Source organism: Bos javanicus, chromosome 9 (genome assembly GCF_032452875.1).
Source record: "Bos javanicus breed banteng chromosome 9, ARS-OSU_banteng_1.0, whole genome shotgun sequence".
NCBI classification, from domain to species: domain Eukaryota; kingdom Metazoa; phylum Chordata; class Mammalia; order Artiodactyla; family Bovidae; genus Bos; species Bos javanicus.
In genome coordinates this window covers 67,338,249-67,353,131 of record NC_083876.1, presented here as the reverse complement: position 1 = coordinate 67,353,131, position 14,883 = coordinate 67,338,249, and the positions used below count along the sequence as shown (strand labels likewise).

The following is a 14,883-nucleotide window of genomic DNA, read 5'->3' as shown; positions in this document are numbered from 1 at the left end:
GAGAGGTAATGGCCTCATGATTCAGGGAAACTGCTGAAGTGTGTACTCAGGCTTCAGTTGAAGAGATGGGTTCATTTATCATCATAATAAGCTATTACCATCGAGAGGTCACAACTCATTGAAGAGACAGTCAGTCTAATTGGCTCAATTCCGTCAGTGTTCGACGTGCCTCAAGGAGATAAGCACTCTTTCACAGGTAATTTTCAATCACCCAACAAACTACCTGTTTTATAATTCATCACATTTCAGATCGGGGTCTTATCACATAGTTCCTTTTTCCATGTGGCAAATGTTGAATTTTAACTACTTGGAGTCTCAGACCCGAGTAATAGAGGGAGAACTTAAGAAAAAATAAGGTGAGAGGGTGTCTACTCAACTACTACTGTTGGAAGTCATGGGAAGACCGCAGTCCTAGAAGTGTAAGCTTTATGCTTCCCCAGCAGGCCCTGCTGATATTAATAGAATTTGCTGAAACTATCTGGAAAGATAAGAGTGTTATTGAAATCCTTGTGATTAATTAAGCATGACAACCAAATTTTAGTTTAGAGAATTGAGGCATATCTTGAGTGATCCTCATCAAAACAATAATCTTCACAATGAAGTCTAGACTAGAAAATTAATAGTTTATAATAGAGCAAAACAGAAATATTCTACATAAAACATCTTTTTAAAACTTATTTTCAAGTGGAGAATAACTGCTTTACAATGTTGGATTGGTTTTTGCCATATACTTAAAATACCTTATTTTATGACTTTAACAATACTATGTTCTTGAGTGGGGCAGCAGACAGTCTCTGAGACAAGTTCACCTCCAATCAAATGCTGGCTATGACTTTAAACAGCTAGGCTACCTTATAATTACATGCAGATTCTTTTTTTCCACTATTTTTTTTATACACAAATGGTGGTCATATACACTGTTCTATTTCTAGGTTTAACTATTTAACCATATACCTCAGATCATTCCACATTATTGTAGTGTTTGTGTGTATGTACCAAAATGCATTTAATCAGTCTATCAGTAACAATTTTGTGTGTATCACAAACATTTGTGAATGAATAACTGCATTTCACACTTTATGTCTCCCTATAGGAAAAATTTCCAGAAGAGAAATATATGAACACATGTGCATTTGTAACTTTGGTAAAAATTTCTAAGTTAGTTTTCTTAGATTGCATTAATACATATCCCCACTACCAATACTATAAGGATCTTTGTCCTTTTAAAATCTCAGTAATAGCGTATTATCCAGGCTTTCATGGTGGCTCAACAGTCAAGAATCTGCCTGCCAGTGCAGGAGACACACAGGTTCATTCCCTGGTTGGGAAAGATGCCATGAAGCAGCTAAGCCCACACATCTCAGTTGTTAAGCCTGTGCTCTAGAGCCCGGGAATTTCAACTACTGAACCCCCATGCCATAGAGTCTATTCGCTGCAACAAGAGAAGCCAAGGCAATGAGAACCGCGCACTGCAACTAGAGAGTAGCCGGCGCTTGCCGCTAGAGGAAGCCTGTGCAGCAATGAGGACCCAGCACAGCCAAAAATAAATAAATAATTTTTAAAATAGCATGCTATCCATTTTACCATCTTGTTGTCTCTTCTAAGGTAAATGACAGTTTCTCAGTATAGTTGTATTATGAGTCAGGTTGTACATTGTTTCTTATACCTAAGAGCCATTTGTATTCTGTTTCTATGAACTGTTCATTCATATGTGTCGCCCATTTCTTTGTTCAAGTGTTGGTCTTTGTTATCAATTTCTATAATTTCTTTAGCTATGAGATTAGGCTTTTGTTTGCAACAAATTAAAACAAAATGAAAATCTTTGAAAATAATTGATATTTTACTTGATTTGTTTACTAAGGCTGCCACAACAAAACCATAAGCTACATGTCTCAAAAAACAGAAATCCATTGTCTCACAGCTCTAAAGGATACAAGTCCAAAACCAAAGGAGCAGAGTTGGCTCCTCCTGAAGGCTGTGGGAAAAGGATCTGTTTCAGATCTCTCTCTTTGGCTTGCAGATGGCTGTCTTCATGTTCACATGGCATTCTCCTTGTATGAGTATCTGTCTCCAGGTTTTCCCTTTTTATAAAGATATAAATTATATTGGGGCTTCCCTGGTGACTGAGTGGTAAAGAATCTGCTTGCCAATACAGGGGACACAAGTTTGATCCCTGGGTCAGGAAGATCCCCTGGAGAAGGAAATGACAACCCATTCCAGCGGGAAATCCCAGGGACAGAGGAGCCTAGGGGGCTGCAGCCCATGGGGTCGCAAAAGAGTAGTACACGACTTAGCACCTAAGCAACAGTCGTATTGAGTTTGGGTTGACTTTACTGTCCTTATTTTAACTTGCTACACTATAGCCGCAAGGTATAATGCTGCTTATAATGCCGATGAAGTTTACTTCCCTAATCAGTTATTGATGGGCAGAAATCTTAAATCCCTTTAAATACTTCTGTAAGGCAGAAATAGTTACTTATCACATCATTTGCTTAGAAAGATGTGACATGATGCTCATTTGCTTTATTTTGGTATCTTCAAGATAAAGTACAAAACACTCAGTAGGTTTCTCCAAAAGCTAGATGACAATTTTTTCACATTTTCACAAACTGCTGTTTAAGAGTCATATAATTGACTTACTTTCTAAAGTTAACTCTCTGTGATTGTCCGTTTTTATTTTTAATGCTATCTTATTCTTGATGAAAGTGAAAGTGGAGAGTGAAAAAGTTGGCTTAAAGCTCAACATTCAGAAAACGAAGATCATGGCATCTGGTCCCACCACTTCATGGGAAATAGATGGGGAAACAGTGGAAACAGTGTCAGACTTTATTTTTGGGGGCTCCAAAATCACTGCAGATGGTGACTGCAGCCATGAAATTAAAAGACGCTTACTCCTTGGAAGGAAAGTTATGACCAACCTAGAAAAGCAGAGACATTACTTTGTCAACAAAGGTTCGTCTAGTCAAGGCTATGGTTTTTCCTGTGGTCATGTATGGATGTGAGAGTTGGACTGGGAAGAAGGCTGAGCGCTGAAGAATTGATGCTTTTGAACTGTGGTGTTAGAGAAGACTCTTGAGAGTCCCTTGGACTGCAAGGAGATCCAACCAGTCCATTCTGAAGATCAGCCCTGGGATTTCTTTGGAAGGAATGATGCTAAAGTTGAAACTCCAGTACTTTGGCCACCTCATGCAAAGAGTTGACTCATTGGAAAAGACTCCGATGCTGGGAGGGGTTGGAGGCAGGAGGAGAAGGGGACGACAGAGGATGAGATGGCTGGATGGCATCACTGTCTCGATGGACATGAGTCTGAGTGAACTCTGGGAGTTGGTGATGGACAGGGAGGCCTGGTGTGCTGCGATTCATGGGGTATCAAAGTCAGACATGACTAAGCGACTGATCTGATCTAATCTGATCTATCTTTACCACCACCAGATGCTCAATCAGATAGAAATAATAAGCAAGGCACAAAGTGTTCTCTAACAAATGTGCTTTATTGATATAAAGATTTACCTCTCGTATAAACTGCTGCACCATACAACTACAGAAGTTCTCAAAGCAATTGGCATTTATTGAACAGCTTCTGTGTGCTAAAGGCATTTTTGAGGGCTTTGCACAACTCTGAGGAGGTGCTAGAACTCTCAATTTGCAGATATTGAAAGTGTCAACTAAATAATGGGATGTGTTCAAGATTACAGAAATAATAAGGAAGAGATGCAGCATTTGAATCAGATCTGTGAAAAGCATAAGGATCAAAACACTGAAATAACTGACCAGAGTTTCCCTTGCATAAATAATAGCTTTGAGTAAAGAGTAGAATGGTGGGGAAGGATGGGACACAGATATGCATAGAAAAATAAAGGAAGAAATAAAGTATTCCTTTGCATGCATGCTAACTTGCTTCAGTCAGGTCCAACTCTTTGTGACTTTATCAAGTGTAACCCACCAGGCTCCTCTGTCCATGGAATTCTCCAGGCAAGAATACCAGAGTGGGTTGCCATGTCCTCCTCCAGCTGATCTTCCCAACTCTGGGGTTGAACCCAAGTCTCTTATGTTTCTTGCATTGGCAGGCAGTTTCTTTACCACTATCACCACCTGGGATGCCCAATATATTTATTCCTTTGCTAATCCATAATCAAGATGTCGGTAGGACTGGTCTCAGAGGACTGTGAAATAAGGAGCTGCTCCAGGCCTTTCTCCTTGGCTTACAGAAGGCCCTCTTCATTCATATCTGTGTCCCATCCATTCCCACCATCTTGTGCTTCTCCCACTACCATCAACAATTAAACACTATATATACACTGGATTAAATATGAAAACTCAGTACATAAAATACTCTCTGGCCATGATAGGCTCAGAGGTTAAAGCATCTGCCTGCAATGCGGGAGACCCAGGTTTGATCCCGAGGTTGGGAAGATCCCCTGGAGAAGGAAATGGCAACCCACTCCAATATTCTTGCCTGGAGAATCCCGTGGAGGGAGGAGTCTGGTAGGCTACAGTCCACGGGGTTGCAAAGAGTCAGACATGACTGAGCTACTTCACTTTCACTTTTCACTTTCTCAATGCACTTTACCTTGGAAACAACACCCAGGCAACAACCTTGACAGCTGTTAAGCCTCAATTCCTCTGGTTCTTTTTTTTCTCTCAGGGATCAAAGTTCTACAACATCTGCTGTAAAGTGTCTAAAAACTTGTTTCACATTTTTTCTCAAATTATCTTGTTGTCTAAGAAAGTTTTGTTCAATCATGGCCAGAAGTAAAAATTCTGCGCTTTATAGTATGATTTTTGAAAGCTGTAGCCTTTGTTTCAACTAGAGTTTATTTTTATGTCTAATATGAGGTAGGGATACAGGTATGGTCATTTTTTTTCTTTTTAGATACTCAGTGGTACCAATAACATTTACTATATGCTCTATTCTATTGTCTTTGATCTGCAATTTCTATTTTATTAATAATCAAGTATCCATATATGCATGGGATATTTCTGGGCTATTTTTTCAACTCCACTGATCATTTTTAATCTTTTTTCACACCAATAGCACTTTGTCTCAATCATTATTTCTTTTTTAAAAATGAGTCCTAAGTCTTTTTATCAGGTAAGTTTTGATTCAAACCCCATCTCTTTCTTTCTTTAGGATTTCCTTTTCTTATTTGAAAAGCTCTTTGCTTTCCTATATAGATTCTATCCTTAGTATTTTGTTACTTGTTACTATTGTAAAGGACTTATTTCTATTTTATTTCTTTTTAGCCGCACTGGGTCTTCCTTACTGTGAGTGGGCCTTCTCCACTCTTCTTTCTGGCTGTGGTGCTCAGGCTTCTCCCTGCTGTGGCTTGTCTTACTGTGTAGCACGGGGCTCTAGGGTAACCAGCTTTAGTAGCTGCTGCACGTGGACTCAATGGTTGTGATTCAGGGGCTTAGTTGCCCTGTGGAATGTGGGATCTTCCTGGACCAGGGATGAAACCAGTGTCCTCTACATTGTGAGATGGATCCTTAACCACTAGACTACCAGGAAAGCCCAGGACTTATTTATTTATTTTTTTTTTAACTCTTTTTTTTTTTTTTTTTTTAAATTTCAGATATACACATGCTCCCCATCCTGAACCCTCCTCCCTCCCAACCTCCCCATACCATCCCCCTGGGCCTTCCCAGCGCACCAGCCCCAAGCATCCAGCATCGTGCACTGAACCTGGACTGGCATCTCGTTTCATACATGACATTTCACATGTTTCAATGCCATTCTCCCAAATCTTCCCACCCTCTCCCACAGAGTCCATAAGACTGTTCTATACATCAGTGTCTCTTTTGCTGTCTCGTATACAGGGTTATCGTTACCATCTTTCTAAATTCCATATATATGCGTTAGTATACTGTATTTATGTTTTTCCTTCTGGCTTACTTCACTCTGTATAATAGGCTCCAGTTTCATCCACCTCATTAGAACTGATTCAAATGTATTCTTTTTAATGGCTGAGTAATACTCCATTGTGTATATGTACCACAGCTTTCTTTATCCATTCATCTGCTGATGGGCATCTAGGTTGCTTCCATGTCCTGGCTATTATAAACAGTGCTGCGATGAACATTGGGGTACACGTGTCTCTTTCCCTTCTGGTTTCCTCGGTGTGTATGCCCAGCAGTGGGATTGCTGGATCATAAGGCAGTTCTATTTCCAGTTTTTTAAGGAATCTCCACACTGTTCTCCATAGTGGCTGTACTAGTTTGCATTCCCACCAACAGTGTAAGAGGGTTCCCTTTTCTCCACACCCTCTCCAGCATTTATTATTTGTAGACTTTTGGATCGCAGCCATTCTGACTGGTGTGAAATGGTACCTCATAGTGGTTTTGATTTGCATTTCTCTGATAAAGAGTGATGTTGAGCATCTTTTCAAGTGTTTGTTAGCCATCTGTATGTCTTCTTTGGAGAAATGTCTATTTAGATCTTTGGCCCATTTTTTGATTGGGTCATTTATTTTTCTGGAGTTGAGCTGTAGGAGTTGCTTGTATATTTTTGAGATTAGTTGTTTGTCGGTTGCTTCATATGCTATTATTTTCTCCCATTCTGAAGGCTGTCTTTTCACCTTGCTAATAGTTTCCTTTGATGTGCAGAAGCTTTTAAGTTTAATTAGGTCCCATTTGTTTATTTTTGCTTTTATTTCCAATATTCTGGGAGGTGGGTCATAGAGGATCCTGCTGTGATGTATGTCAGAGAGTGTTTTGCCTATGTTCTCCTCTAGGAGTTTTATAGTTTCTGGTCTTATGTTGAGATCTTTAATCCATTTTGAGTTTATTTTTGTGTATGGTGTTAGAAAGTGTTCTAGTTTCATTCTTTTACAAGTGGTTGACCAGATTTCCCAGCACCACTTGTTAAAGAGATTGTCTTTAATCCACTGTATATTCTTGCCTCCTTTGTCAAAGATAAGGTGTCCATATGTGCGTGGATTTATCTCTGGGCTTTCTATTTTGTTCCATTGATCTATATTTCTGTCTTTGTGCCAGTACCATACTGTCTTGATAACTGTGGCTTTGTAGTAGAGCCTGAAGTCAGGTAGGTTGATTCCTCCAGTTCCATTTTTCTTTCTCAAGATCGCTTTGGCTATTCGAGGTTTTTTGTATTTCCATACAAATTGTGAAATTATTTGTTCTAGCTCTGTGAAGAATACTGTTGGTAGCTTGATAGGGATTGCATTGAATCTATAAATTGCTTTGGGTAGTATACTCATTTTCACTATATTGATTCTTCCAATCCATGAACTTTATTTTTAAAGGGCTGTTTTAATTGGTGTTTGCTGATGTAAAGAAACACAATCGACTTGTAAAATGAAATATTTCCTGACATACCAGTGGGCAAGAAATGTCACAGCCATCAGTGATTTTGGGCCTCCAAACGTGAATGAGGGCTCCCAAAAGGGAACACAATAGCTTTGACCCAGCAAATGCTGCCACCCCTGCAATGATGGCAAAGGAGCTCAGAGGAATGCAGGAAGCAACTATCCTCTGCCATGCCTCCTGGTGAACAAGGAATTAAGGTTGTAAACAATCAAGAAACAGGAAGTGGTCTTAGATAGCTGCATTACATATGAAAGGAAAGAATTCAGCGAGCCCAGAGGCTTGTAAATTCCCATAGAATAATGCTAAGTTCCTTAGCTTAATATCTGGTTTTCTTTATTTAACAATAATCTTTGGTGTTCAGACTGCCTGCCCTCTTTGTTGCGAAGTTGTATATGGCCTGACTCCTTCTCTCTGGCCTTCTACAGCAGTTTAAGAAGACGTGGCAAGAATACACAGGAGAACTACACAAAAAGGTCTTAATGACCTGGATAACCACAATGGTGTGGTCACTCAACAAGAGCCAGACATCCTGGAAGTCTGGCTTCCAGTGAAGTCAAGTGGGCCATAGGAAACATTACTATGAACAAACCTAGTGGTCATGGAATTCCAGCTGAACTATTTCAAATCCTAAAAGATATGACACTGTTAAAGTGCAACATTCAATATGCCAGCAAATTTGGAAAACTCAGCAGTGACCAAAGAACTGGAAAAGATCAGTTTTCTTTCCAATCCCAAAGAAGAAAAATGGCAAAGAATGTTCAAACTACTGCACAACTGTGCTCATTTCACATGTTAGCAAGGTAATGTTCAAAATCCTTCAAGCTAGGCTTCAACAGTACGTGAACTGAGAACTTCCAGATGTTCAAGCTGGATTTAGAAAAGGCAGAGGAACCAGAGATTAAATTGCAAACACCCATTGGATCATAGAAAAAGCAAGAGAATTCCAGAAAAATATCAACTTCTGCTTCACTGACAATGCTAAAGCCTTTGACTGTGTGGATCACAACAAACTGTGGAAAATTCTTCAAGAGATGCGAGTACCAAACCACCTTACCTGTCTCCTGAGAAACCTGTATGCAGGTCAAGAAGCAACAGTTTGAATTGGGCATGGGACAATGGACTGGTTCAAAATTGTGAAAGGACTAAGACAAGGCTGTATATTGTCACCCTGCTTACTTAATTTATGTGCAGATTACATCATGTGAAATACCAGGCTGGATGAATCACAAGCTGGAATCAAGACTGCAGGAAGATTTGTCAACAACCTCAGATATCCAGGTGATTTCACTCTAATGACAGAAAGTAAAGAGAGACTAGAGAGCCTCTTGATGAAGGTGAAAGAGGACAGTGAAAAAGCTGGCTTAAAATTCAACATTCAAAAAATGAAGATTGTGGCATCCAGTCCTATCACTTCATGCCAAATAGTTGGGGGAAAAGTGGAAATAGTGTCAGATTTTACTTTCTCGGGCTCCAAAATCACTGTGGATGATGACTGCAGCTATGTAATTAAAAGATGCTTGCTCCTTGGAAGAAAAGCTATGACAAACCTAGACAGTGTATTGAAAAGCAGAGATATCACTTTGCCAACAAATGTCTGTAGAGTCAAAACTATGGTTTTTCCAGTAGTCATGCATGGATGTGAGAGATGGATCACAAATCAGGCTGAGTGCCAAAGAATTGATGCTTTTGAACTGTGGTGCTGGAGAAGACTCAAGAGTCCCTTGGACTGCAAGGACATCAAACCATCAACTCTAAAGGAGATAAACCCTGAATATTCATTGCAAGGACTGATGCTAAAGCTGAAGCTCCAATACTTTTGCCACCTGATACAAAGAGCCAACTCATTGGAAAAGACTCTGATGCTGGGAAAGATTGAAGGTAGGAGGAAAACGGGGCAACAGAGGATGAGATGATTGGATGGCATCACTAACTCAGTGGACATGAGTTTAAGCTAACTCAGAGAGATGGTGAACAGGGAAACCTGGCATGCTGCAGTTCATAGTGTTGCAAAGAGCAGAACATGACTTATCCACTGAACAGCAACTGAGATGCTGCCTCCAGGGCTCAGAGTCGTTAACATTCCCACCAAATAAAATAACTCTCTACTTTCTGGTTGTGACTAACTTTTTAGTCAACAGGCTTTTACATATTAACTTTGTATATAGTTCCCTTCTTGATTCACCTATTAATAATTTATCTTCTGAGTTCATAATCATATCAAGCAGATAATCATATCATCTATAAATGCAATTTTATTTCTTCCCTTTTAACTTCTGTATCTTTTAACTTCTTTTTTTAAATCTTAATGCACTGTCCAAATCTGCTAGTACCACGTTAAATAAAAGTGGTCAGAGTGAAAACTGTTTGTGATCTTAAAGCATTCTTTCCATATTTTATAATAAAGTAGATATGTTATTTGTTTTTGTGTAGCTATTCTTCATCAAATGAAGAAGCACCTTTCCAATCTTAGTTTACACATATTTTAAAACATCATGAATCATCATTAAATTTTATCTATTTTTTCTGCATCTATTGAAACAGTTTCTCTCCTTTATTTAATCAATACTGTCAATTACACTGTCTTTTTCTATTAAATCAACACTGAACTCCTATGATAAAAGCTAATTATACCATTTTCATACATTATGGATTCTGATTACTCATGGTTTGGTTAGGATACTTGCATCGATTTTCATGAGTGAGTTTGGGCAGAAATTTCCTTTTTCACGCCTCCCTGATATTAAGTAACATAAAATTACTTGAGGAGTAGTCATTATTTTGTTCTCTGTAAAGCTGTGTAAGATTGAAAAAACTTTTTAAGGTTCAAAATTTGATTTAACAAATTAAACATAAATAAATAAAACCATTGTTTTCCTTATGGAAATAATTTTTTGGCTACTGCTTCAATTGCTTTAATGTTCATATGATTTTTAACATTTTCCCCCTCAGTCAGTTTTATTAATTTTTATTATTCTAGAAATTTTATTGTGAGTCCTCATAGTTGGGCTAACTTTGCAGAGTAGACATTATCAGAACTACATGTAATAAATGAGTTCTTATGATTTTTGTTTGTTTTTTCATAAACATTTGCCCTTAACAATATATCTGGTTTATTCTTGACAACAGATAGTCTTCTGGTATTAGTCTATTGCCAAATCATTTTAATATGATCCGATTTATGGAATAAAAATTCAATCGCAGTTTGTTTATCTTATTTACCTTTATAGCCATGCCATTCTCCACATATATAATACATTCTTAATTAATCCATTTACTCTGAGACTTAATTTGGAGGACATTAAGGATGAGGGAGAGAGTCTGACCTTTACTTTGAATAATTTTGAGGAATATAAAGCAAAGACATCAGAAATATAAATTATGTTGCTAAAAGGAGAGCAACTCATGCTTATTAGTGAGGTTTTAATTTTTTACTAAGATGGAAATCATCTTTCAATTCTAACTTAAATCTCAACTCCAGTCATTTCTGAGAAATCTAATCAAAACTATTCTGTTGTTGTTGTTAAAAAGGTAGCATTGATCACAAAATATTTGTAAAGTTCCTTTCATTTGACAAGAACTACTCTGTCATATAAATCTCAAATATCAATCTCCTTCAAATCCACAGCTTTAATTAGGGATGTTAGAGGTAGAACTGTAAGTCAAGCAAGCACAGCAAAGAAATACCAGAGATTACTTTTAAAACCTGATGCTATTTTGTCAGCTGTTCATAATATGCAGCTTATGCTATACTATAGGTATTCTTGGCAACTACAACGAAACAATTTAAAAGCTCCTCTAAGCTACAAACAGAAAAAGATAGTATACATGTTGTAGAAAATAAGCATTGTTTTATAAAGACCAAATCACAGAAGATTAATTTAATAGCACCCAGAGACAGATTTGCAAACCTTACTGGTAATGGGGGAACAGTCGATAGGCCAAGTCAGATTCTCAGGGCTCTTTACAAACAGGAAGAGAACTGGTTTTGGAGGCTGCACTATCTAATTCAGATCACTAGGGTAACCAAAAAGAAATAACTATTTCGATGTTCCAATAGCACTTAGTTTACTAAAGCAGTAAATTATTCCAACTCTGAAATACCCAAACTGTTTCTCAAAGCTGTGGCCTGTAGCAAGTCAGCAGGACTCTGTGCTCTAGCACTTTACATTCATGCCTGGTTCCATGCTTACACGAATGCCCTAAAACCAAGCATTAACCTCTGTCAAGTATTTGGAGAAAATAAGATGCTGCCAAGTAGAGCCCTGTGGGTGCCTGACTTAATTTTCTTTGAATGTCTACAGTGGAAGGGGCAGGGAATTAACACTCAACTGTGAACACTGTGCTGAATGCTCACACATTTATGGGAAAAAAACATTTTCCAGGTTGCTGTTGAGGGATTAACTCTTAGTTGAGATTATAACCCAGTGGGGCTCCATGGGACCTTCTCCGGACAGAGTCCTTCCCCATGTCATCTGCTGGGCTTTTATTCCTAGAAAAGTTGTAGTCTCCCAGGCCTCCTGAGTCATAAAAGCCTGGCTCAAGAATTACTAATAAAGTCCAGAACAACAACAACAAAAGAAATTAATGCTTGAAGGAATTGAACATGTAGTGACAAAAATAGCAGTTGGTCCGAGAGAACTGGTAAGAATTTAAACAATAAACCTTAAATATGACAGCCATAGAATATTTAGCTCCTCCCTAAAGCACCTGGACAACAGTACACTAAGGCACATTGCCTGAGTTGTTTTACAGATGCTAAAACCTCCATCAAATCGAAGAAGCTAACTACTTGATGACCATGAGCACACAGCCTCCTACTGAAACCTGAGGACTGATAATGTTAACCCCTGTAACACTGCCCTGTTATCTCACCATCAACCAATCAGAGAACTGTGCACAAGCTGATCACATACCATGTGACATATCCCCCCCTCACCCCCATCACTTTGCCTCTAAAAGTGCTTTGAGGAGTTTGGGTCCTTTGAGCATCACAGGCTGCCTCACTCTCTTTGCTTGGCCCTTTTCAGCTCGAAACTCCGATGTTTCACTTCATTTGGCCTCACTGTGGGTTCAGCACACAAACTTGCCATAGACAACAAGATTATGGAAATTTTTTAAATGAGTAGTATAAAAATATGCTAACTTTTCCAGGCCTCATCTACTATCTACATACACAACTATATCCACCTATGTATTCCTCATTATTCCAAAGAGGGACTGTAGTCAATAAAAATGTTCCTTAATATGAAAAGTATTCCTTTGCTAAACTGGCTAGTGCTCTTGAATTTAATTATGACCAGGCAGGTTTCTACGTTAGCAAAGTGTATGTCAAGTGAGAGCAGTTTTATTATTTGGGGTTAGGTTACCAAAACACAGGAAGATTGGCATGTGGCACCTTCATTAAAATAAAATATGTACAATACATCTCCCATCTGTTATAAGTGAATTTATCACCAAGGAACTTAGAAAATGTTTGAAAATTGGTTATACAAATATTTAGGAAAAGCTAATAGCATCTCATAAATACTTTTTTCAACTTAGAAATTAATACTAAAAAGGCAAAGGAAGGATTGTATATCCAGAGCTTCCTGGTCATGGATGCAAATCAAATTCAGTATCTAAGCAGATATACTAGTTTCTTGACATACTGTTTCTGTCAGATTTTGGCAATGGCTCTGAGTCCAACAGCAATTACTGGGAAAGAATTTAGCCTCAACTATTTAGAAAAGTGACTTTACTAGATTTACAAATAAGGCCCTACAATTTTCCATTTCCTTAGCAAGATATTATATCAACCAAGCTAAGCATGTCATCATGACTGTAATTTACGTGATGTGACATGACAGTTAAGATGTACTGCGGTAATTTGTGAGAGCTTGCAGTATTATTGTAGTATCAAAAATTTATATGGTTCAGTTATTAAAGCAAATTGTTTCATTCATACTGAGATGTCTGACAGTAAACCACCGAGGGCTTCCACATTACATTAAAAAATGTCTTCCATATTCAAACAATTTGCACACCCTGTTACCAGTATTTTGCTCACTGAATGGAAACTGAAGCACAGGCAAACACAGCTTTTTGATGTGAACATGATCTTTGCAGGATATGAAGTACTTCATTGTGGGTGGTTACAAGGAGCAGTCCAGACAGGATAAGGAAAGTTATCTTTGGGAACCAACTCTACGAACAGGATGTCCAAATGCTTTGCTCTGATGCTATTTCATATCCCATTTGCTTGCCTTCCGTCAGTTTGATTTTCAGCCAACAGAAAGAAAAAGCATATGGGCAAAGAAGAAATGATGGAAAATATGGCAAATATTCTATTTTAAAAAACTACCTATAAGTAAACTTCCCTGTGGTAAGAAAAGTAAGACCTCTGAAACTCATCCAATTTTGACCCATGGTTCTTCTCTAAATTCCTCAGAGCAGTTGGAAAAAAAGACAGCTTCTGGTTTTTTTGTTTGTTTTGTTTTTTGGCAATTTTAAGCTACAGACATTCAAGTCCTATGTGCTATTTTATTCTTGTCAGGTATTCAGGAATTCCTAAATAGAATAGGATAGAATGACCTCTTGTTGGAAAGGGCTTTGAAGTAACAGTTTAATTAGATTTTTATTACAGCTGGGAAATTTTATGCAACAGTCTCTTTAAAAATACATATTCATTGAAAAATGTGTTTTACTCATTTACACATTTTTCATAATGATATTTAGAGGCCTGTAAAAATAAGAAACAGGCCAAAAGTTACGTTTTCAATCAGATAAAACTACTAGTTTCCATTCATATGAACTAGCAAGATTTTCTGTCTTAATGCTCACACACCACTAATTATTAAAATATTTTTATTTTTCATGAAGATTTTTTCCAAAGTAAGCTATATTCTTATAGTTGAAAACTAGTCTTAAATAGCATCAATTTGCTAAAGGATTTTTCTGGGACTGTCACAATTTCTGGTGTGATCAGGTCATTTAATTATGAGCTGACAAGATATTAATTTCCACAGATCAATCAAGTATTCTCATTTAGAATTTCAATATCAAATTTTGTTTCCAATGAATTGTTAAGCAAAATAAAATAAAATGATAAAAGCCAAGGAACCTATCCAATTAGAGTTAATTCACAACAGAGGGGAAGAAAGAAGTACCTTCATCTCTGAAAGTGCTACATTTGTTTATCTGTGTGTGTGTTTTTATATGTGTGTCAGTGGGCTTGAAAACATGTGCTTTCAATCTGGCTGTTCTTTTATAGTAGTTCTCTTCCTGAGCTCCAGGAAATATGGTGTTTATTATAAGCTTCATGGCAAGTATTAAATTAGTTATGTAATAAATTTCATTTCCAATTAACATTCCGACAAGGTAGAGAAAGTAGCTCTCCTGAATACCAGTTTTGAAATGAAATAGAAACAGATGAGAAAGACTTCAGTAAGTATTGCACCACAGACAGTTCTAGAGAAACAGCTATTTCAAGTAAACATGACACTGCTTCTTCCAATATCTACAATCTGTTTTGCAAAAAAAAAAAAAAATCTAAAGGTTTCATTGGTTTATTTTTTCTTC

The 14,883-nt window shown here is 37.7% G+C and overlaps 1 protein-coding gene across 1 annotated transcript in view; it reads right to left on the bottom strand.

Annotated features, from left to right (window-relative positions):
- Nucleotides 1-14,883, bottom strand: part of LAMA2 (laminin subunit alpha 2) — a 706,382-nt gene that overhangs the window by 365,213 nt on the left and 326,286 nt on the right. The window lies entirely within an intron of this gene.